General features: G+C 37.9%; 1 pseudogene; it reads right to left on the bottom strand.

The window, feature by feature from the left end:
* Positions 1 to 2,631, bottom strand: part of LOC102823953 — a 62,896-nt pseudogene extending 60,265 nt beyond the window's left edge.
* Between the last annotated feature and the right edge of the window lie 3,349 nt (positions 2,632 to 5,980).

Genomic DNA, 5,980 nt, shown 5'->3' with positions numbered 1-5,980 from the left:
TCATTAAGTTTTACATAGGGTTGCTATGAGTCGGAATCAACTAGGCAGCACCTAGCAACATGGACATTAAGTGATATATCTCCGTATATGGAGAAGCAGCAATTTTGACAGTAATATTTTTATATTTATATATGAAATTATTATTCTTATTATATAGTACTTTCATATATATATGAAAATATTATTATTAGGATTGCTGCTGCTTCTCCTGTGGGTCAGTGATTCCTTACATAAAAGCAAGGAGGAACATGATCTGACTTTCATATAAAAAATAAACTCACTAGCTGCTGGGTGGAGAGTGGATTGAAGGGAGCGTAGTGGAGGTGAAGAAACTGTTTGGTAGCTGCTGTAGCAGACAAGCAGAAAATGAGAGGGCTGCAGACCAAGGTGGTCACAGAAAAAGTAAAAAATGAATGAATTCAAGATAAATTAGAGTGCTATTTAGAATCTTTCTTGGGGAGATAAACCTTGTGACTACTGTGTAGAAAAATGTGCTCTCAGCAGAACTAGATCAGTGAGACTTGGAGGGAAGCCCTTTGTTTTTGTTTGTTTCTTTAAATCTTCAAAGTCATGCATTCAAAATGGCTGAAGGAAAGCAATGGTTTTCCATGTAGAAGAAAATATGCCATAAAATTGATGATCTTTACAGTTTAATCAGTTTGTACCATGAATAATCTCTTTCCCTGTTAACTTCCAATTACTTTATTTTTTTGAGGTTTCAATATTTTATTCAAGTTTTATCTTAAATGATGTTAATTATAGCATTTGAAGCAGAGGATCTAATTTCACACAAAATGGAAGACTCTAAAATGTACTCGTTAAATTGCTAAAAAATAGATTGAGTGATTAATACAACACAAGTCCAATTTAGATTCTGAGTGTTGTCACCAAGCGATTAGTCACAGAGACCCTTCCCAGCTTGCAGCTGGAGCTCTTGGAAGCTGTTTCATACTCTGGTGCAAGGGCACAAGACCACATAGGAAAAGGAATTAAAGTCCTGAATTATTGGCTTCGTCACATCCCTCTCCACCAGAAAGTGGCACACACAAATATCAGTTACCACACCCTACAAACTACTTTTGTTTGTATAGAGAAGTGATGCATTGGGGTGGAAATGGGTCATGAAGATCTGTCTAAAATAGTCCCTTTCAGATGAGTTTGTACATACCACCAAGCAATGAGCTTCTTTTCAGTTAGGGTTAGGAAAGCAAGGTTCAATTCTCAGGAAGTCATAATTCCATTCATTTACTCAATATAAATTTATGAAGTGCCTACACATTATCAGCTTCCACTTGTAGCCATTTCTAAATTTAAAAAAGAAAAAGGAAAAAGAAACCTGACTTCTATAGAGGGGCTACCAAATTCACCACCCCCTCCAAAGTCTATAGTGGAAAGAGTTTTCTGGAACCGGGTTTCTCCTATATCCATGAAAGGGTAACACTTTAAAGCTGAATAATTTTTAACTGGAGGTCTGATATGATATTGAGCAATATTTTCATCCCCGACATACAACATTAAAAGGTACACTACAATTCTGAAGGTAGCTATGCTATAAAATAGTTTAAAAGTAAATGATTGTACAATATTCATTAATGCTTCAAATTCCAGTCCTAGACCAAGCTTGTGGCCACCGTGTTGACATTTTTTCCTTCTAGCAGAGCTGACAGTGTCAGTCTGATACCTAGCTTTAGGGTCTGAGTATATCCCAAACCTATCAGGCTGGAATTATTCACTTTTGCCTAGAAGCAGGCGTCAGTGTTGATCTGATACTTGACTGTGATTCCAAAGCGAGTGTTACTATTTCCTGCTGTCCAGGCAAGATTGACAGCAGTCTCCAACTGCTTGTTTACCTTCTGGTAAATGGAGCCACCATACTCTGCCCGTAATTCACATTAGTGTGAAGCTGGATTTCATCAGTCTTATAGTCAACTGCTCTGGTAGTGTAGTGGTTACGAATTGGGCTGCGAACCGCAAGGTCAGCAGTTCAAAACTACCAGCAGCTCCGTGGGAGAAAGATGAGTCTTTCTGCTCCCGTAAAGATTTACAACCTCGGAAACCCTGTACAGGGTTGCTATGAGTCGGAACCGACTCCACGGTACTTAACAACAACAACATAGCCAACTGCATAGTTGCTCTGGGTGATGCAGAACTTGGTGGTCTCAAAGTTCATCTGGTAAACTGCCAGCCAGCCCTCATGACTTAGCACCAGACCACCAGGGATGGAAGGCTTGTCAATGTCAAAATCCATGTTCCAGCACAAGTTGATGTGCTCCCACTTAAACCTTGTCTTGATTTTAGCCTTTTTTCCCTAGTGTTAGGTGAGAATGATGATTCAGAAGTCAGCCTCAGTCCACTTGTAAGCTGCTCCTCCATACTAATCTTGGTGCCTAGTGTGTTGTCATTGTTTAATCTCTCAGTAAATGTCAGCCTGTATTTGGTCTGCCTGTACTTGGTTTCCAGATTGCCCATCGATTTGATGGTCTCAGTGTTGGCTGAGCCTGAGCTTGTAAATTCCAGTCCATTTTCAGATTTTGTTTATAAATCAAGTTTTATTAAGCCAAATCCATAACTCTTAGTGAAGACATCCCTCGCAGGTTTGCCAAGGTCAATGTACATGGGAGGCACAGCCATCTTCTGCTCAGAGGCGGTAGCAGCAGACCCAGCGGTGGTTACAGTGGGGCAGCGGCACAGGTGAACCTGGCAAATGCTAACTTCCAATTACTTTAAACTCAAGTCTTAGAGTTTGGCAATAGCAACGGTAAAATCCTGAAGAAACAAAACCTTGTAGCATAGTTTGAAATGACTTTGATAATTTATGAAAGTAAAAGCTGGCTTACGGGAAAATCACAGTCAGTGCCCATAGAACGTGTTAAGATGAAGACTCACTGTGTAGTTACTGACACTTCCATTTGGCTGATTAACATTCATTGGTAATAGAATCAGAATAAACACAACAGTATTAATCTATGCAGTAATGTCTGGTTTACAGATTTGCATAATGGGAATACACTTGTTTGATTAATTTATTCTCTTTTTTATATTAGAGTGACAAATGCATAGCACATATATGCAAGTTAGGCTTGTTGAAAATAACACAGCGCCAGACAAGTCTTTGGAGACTGATTGAACTGAATTAAGCACAGTAAGAATGTCCACTACTTTTATTACATTCTGCGCTTTGATTCCGCTCTTGTTAAGAGTCATCATTTCAGTTCAGGTTCTTAACAACCCTATATAGGGTTTCTCAGGAGCAACTGATAGATTTGAACTGCCAATGTTGTGGTTAGCAGTCTAGTGCTTATCCCACAACAGGACTCTAACTATGCATTTTTTGAGAGAAGTTAAGATGCCATTATTCCATCCTCATTAAAATGAGGGACACGCATTTATGCCACTTAGCATTAATATAGTACAATATCCTATCTCCCTCCATTCTAACCTTTCTTTCCTTTCATTCTTCTCCATTTCCTGCTACCTCTCTCCTCCTATCCCTATCAGAAAGGAGTTTCTGCGCCACTTTCAAAAGACTAACATTTTCTCTTCCTCCCTAGTATCTATAAATCGGTTCACAATTGGTTTCCTGAGACTAGTTAGTTATATAATAGCCTTTCGCTTGTAGAAAAAAAAAATACAGTTGCTAATAAGTTGAGTTCCTCTCATACTGACTCATGGTGACCTATATTTGTCAGAGTAGAACTGTGCTCCATAGAGTTAGCAGTGGCTGATGTTTTCAGAAATAAATTATCAGGACTTTCTTTCAAGGCATCTTGAGATGGACTTGAACCCTCAAAATTTCAGTGTTAAACAGTGGTGATTGTTTCTGAGATTAGATAACAGAAAAAAAATTCTTTGTTTTTATTACCTGTATTTTCTGAAACTTCTACTGTGAGTATTTTAAATTAAAAAATAATTTAAAATATTTAAGAAACTTGTGGAAAGATGATGGACAAAGCAGAAAAGTTACACAGATCCTTTACAATAAAAGTAAGGAAAACCAAATGAAACAAGTAGAGCAATTAATCCTAGAACCTTGAATTTCATAGAAAAGGATAAAGAAATTCACTGAAGAATTTCTAGGAGCAGAAGCTGAGCAGTGGTGATGAAGAAAGGAGACTGACTGGTGAAAAATTTGCCAACCAGATGCAGTGCAGCCATTTTGAACTGTTTCAGGCAGATTTGGTGGGAGATAATGGCATTGTGGTGCAGAAGCTCATGAGTGACTAATGATGGAAAATGTGTGGTTCTTTTTTAAAAAGCTTTTATTGGGAATTGAGTGATAGTTTACATGAGAGCATATTGGTTTTGTGCTCAACCTATCATATTTTGTTTCATTGCAATGATTACAATCCCCTCTATGCCTCATCAGTTATAGTATTTGCTTCTATTTTTTATTTGTTTTGTTGTTTGTTTGTTTATTTTTGATGCAAACAAAACCAAGCAGGAATATATAATCATTTAAACAAAGTGTCCATTCTACAAGTCTTTCTCTTCCCATGAGTCTAGAGTCCTCAGCTTTTCTATCTCTCCATGCCATCACCTCTGCCTCCATCTCTGGTGTCACTGCTTCTCTGGTTTGGTTCCCACGTTCCACTCATGCTCTTCTCTCTTGATGGTCTTAGGTTCCTCTGTTCCTGGAATGTAAGATTAACTACCCCCTTAAACATACACAGAGTGAAGTAGTAAACCTGAACAGACCTATAACAAAAGGAAAAATTGATCAGGTCATCTAAGAACTCCCAACCAAAAAAAGTCCAGATCCAGATGATTTCACTGGTGAGTTTTACCAAACATTCAGGGAAGAGCTGTCACCAATCAGTGATCCCAGAATAAAGAAAAGTTCCTAAAACATGAGATCGGTTGGGGACCCCATACGCAAGACGTTGCCAGCCCACCACCTGCCTCTAAGGTGGCCAAGCAGGATCACTATGCTGAGGTTCAATCAAGTTCTTAGGGGATCTTACTCTCTAGCAGGAGTAGCAAATTAGTAGCCACTCAGTGCTCACTTTGAGAATTACTTATATCAGAAATTTGAGCATGTAGCTGATGAATATCCACAGACAAGTGGATATTATTCCACAACCTCCTAAAATGCTGTTGGATTAAGTTCCAATCAAGTTCTGGATTACTGAAAGATAACACAAGTCTACTTATACCATGAATAACCTTAGCTGGGAGTATAATCTGGATATATTGGGTCTTATTTCCCTTAAGTGATCTTCCTTTCTCTAAAGCATTTAGTCTGTTTTGTAAACCTTTATCTATTTACTCATATTGCAAGGATAAACCAGTCCCTGGATATGGACATCATTCTTGGTAAAGTGGAGGTTCAGCCAAAAAGAGGAAGAACCCCACTGAGATTGATAGGTACAGTGGCAACAGTGGACTCACATGTAACATAGTGTGTGGATGGTGCAGGACTGGGCAGTGTTTTGTTCTTTTTTGCATAGGCATTCTATAATTTGGAACTGACTTGACTGCACCTAACAACAACAGCCACCAGCAGAAAATAAAATTTAGAGCAGAAATAAATGAAACAGAAAACAGAGGAACACTAGAAATAATCAATAAGACAAGAAGTTAGTTCTTTGAAGGATTAATATAATCAACAAGCCATTGGCAAATATAACAAAAGAAAAGAGGATGCAAATAGCATGAATAAGAAATTATATAGGTGATGTCACAAGAGAACCAATGGAAATAAAAAAGATAATAACAGAATACAGAAGAATTGTTTTCCATCAAATTTGAAATTTAGAAGATTTGGACAAATTTTAGAAACACATGACCTACCTAAACTAACACAGATATAAATACAGAACTTGATCATGATTATAACAAAAGAAGAAATTGATCACGTCATTAAAAAAAAAATCCCAACAACAGTGGCCTTTAATGGTGAATTCTACCAAACAGTCACAGAACTGACACCAATTCTCAAACATTTCCAGAGCATAGGAAAGGATGGGAAACTCCTAAATTC

This window comes from Chrysochloris asiatica, unplaced genomic scaffold, assembly GCF_000296735.1.
Source record: "Chrysochloris asiatica unplaced genomic scaffold, ChrAsi1.0 scaffold00046, whole genome shotgun sequence".
Lineage (NCBI taxonomy): Eukaryota > Metazoa > Chordata > Mammalia > Afrosoricida > Chrysochloridae > Chrysochloris > Chrysochloris asiatica.
Note: the sequence above shows the minus strand (reverse complement) of the source record. Positions and strands in the feature narration are given on the sequence as shown.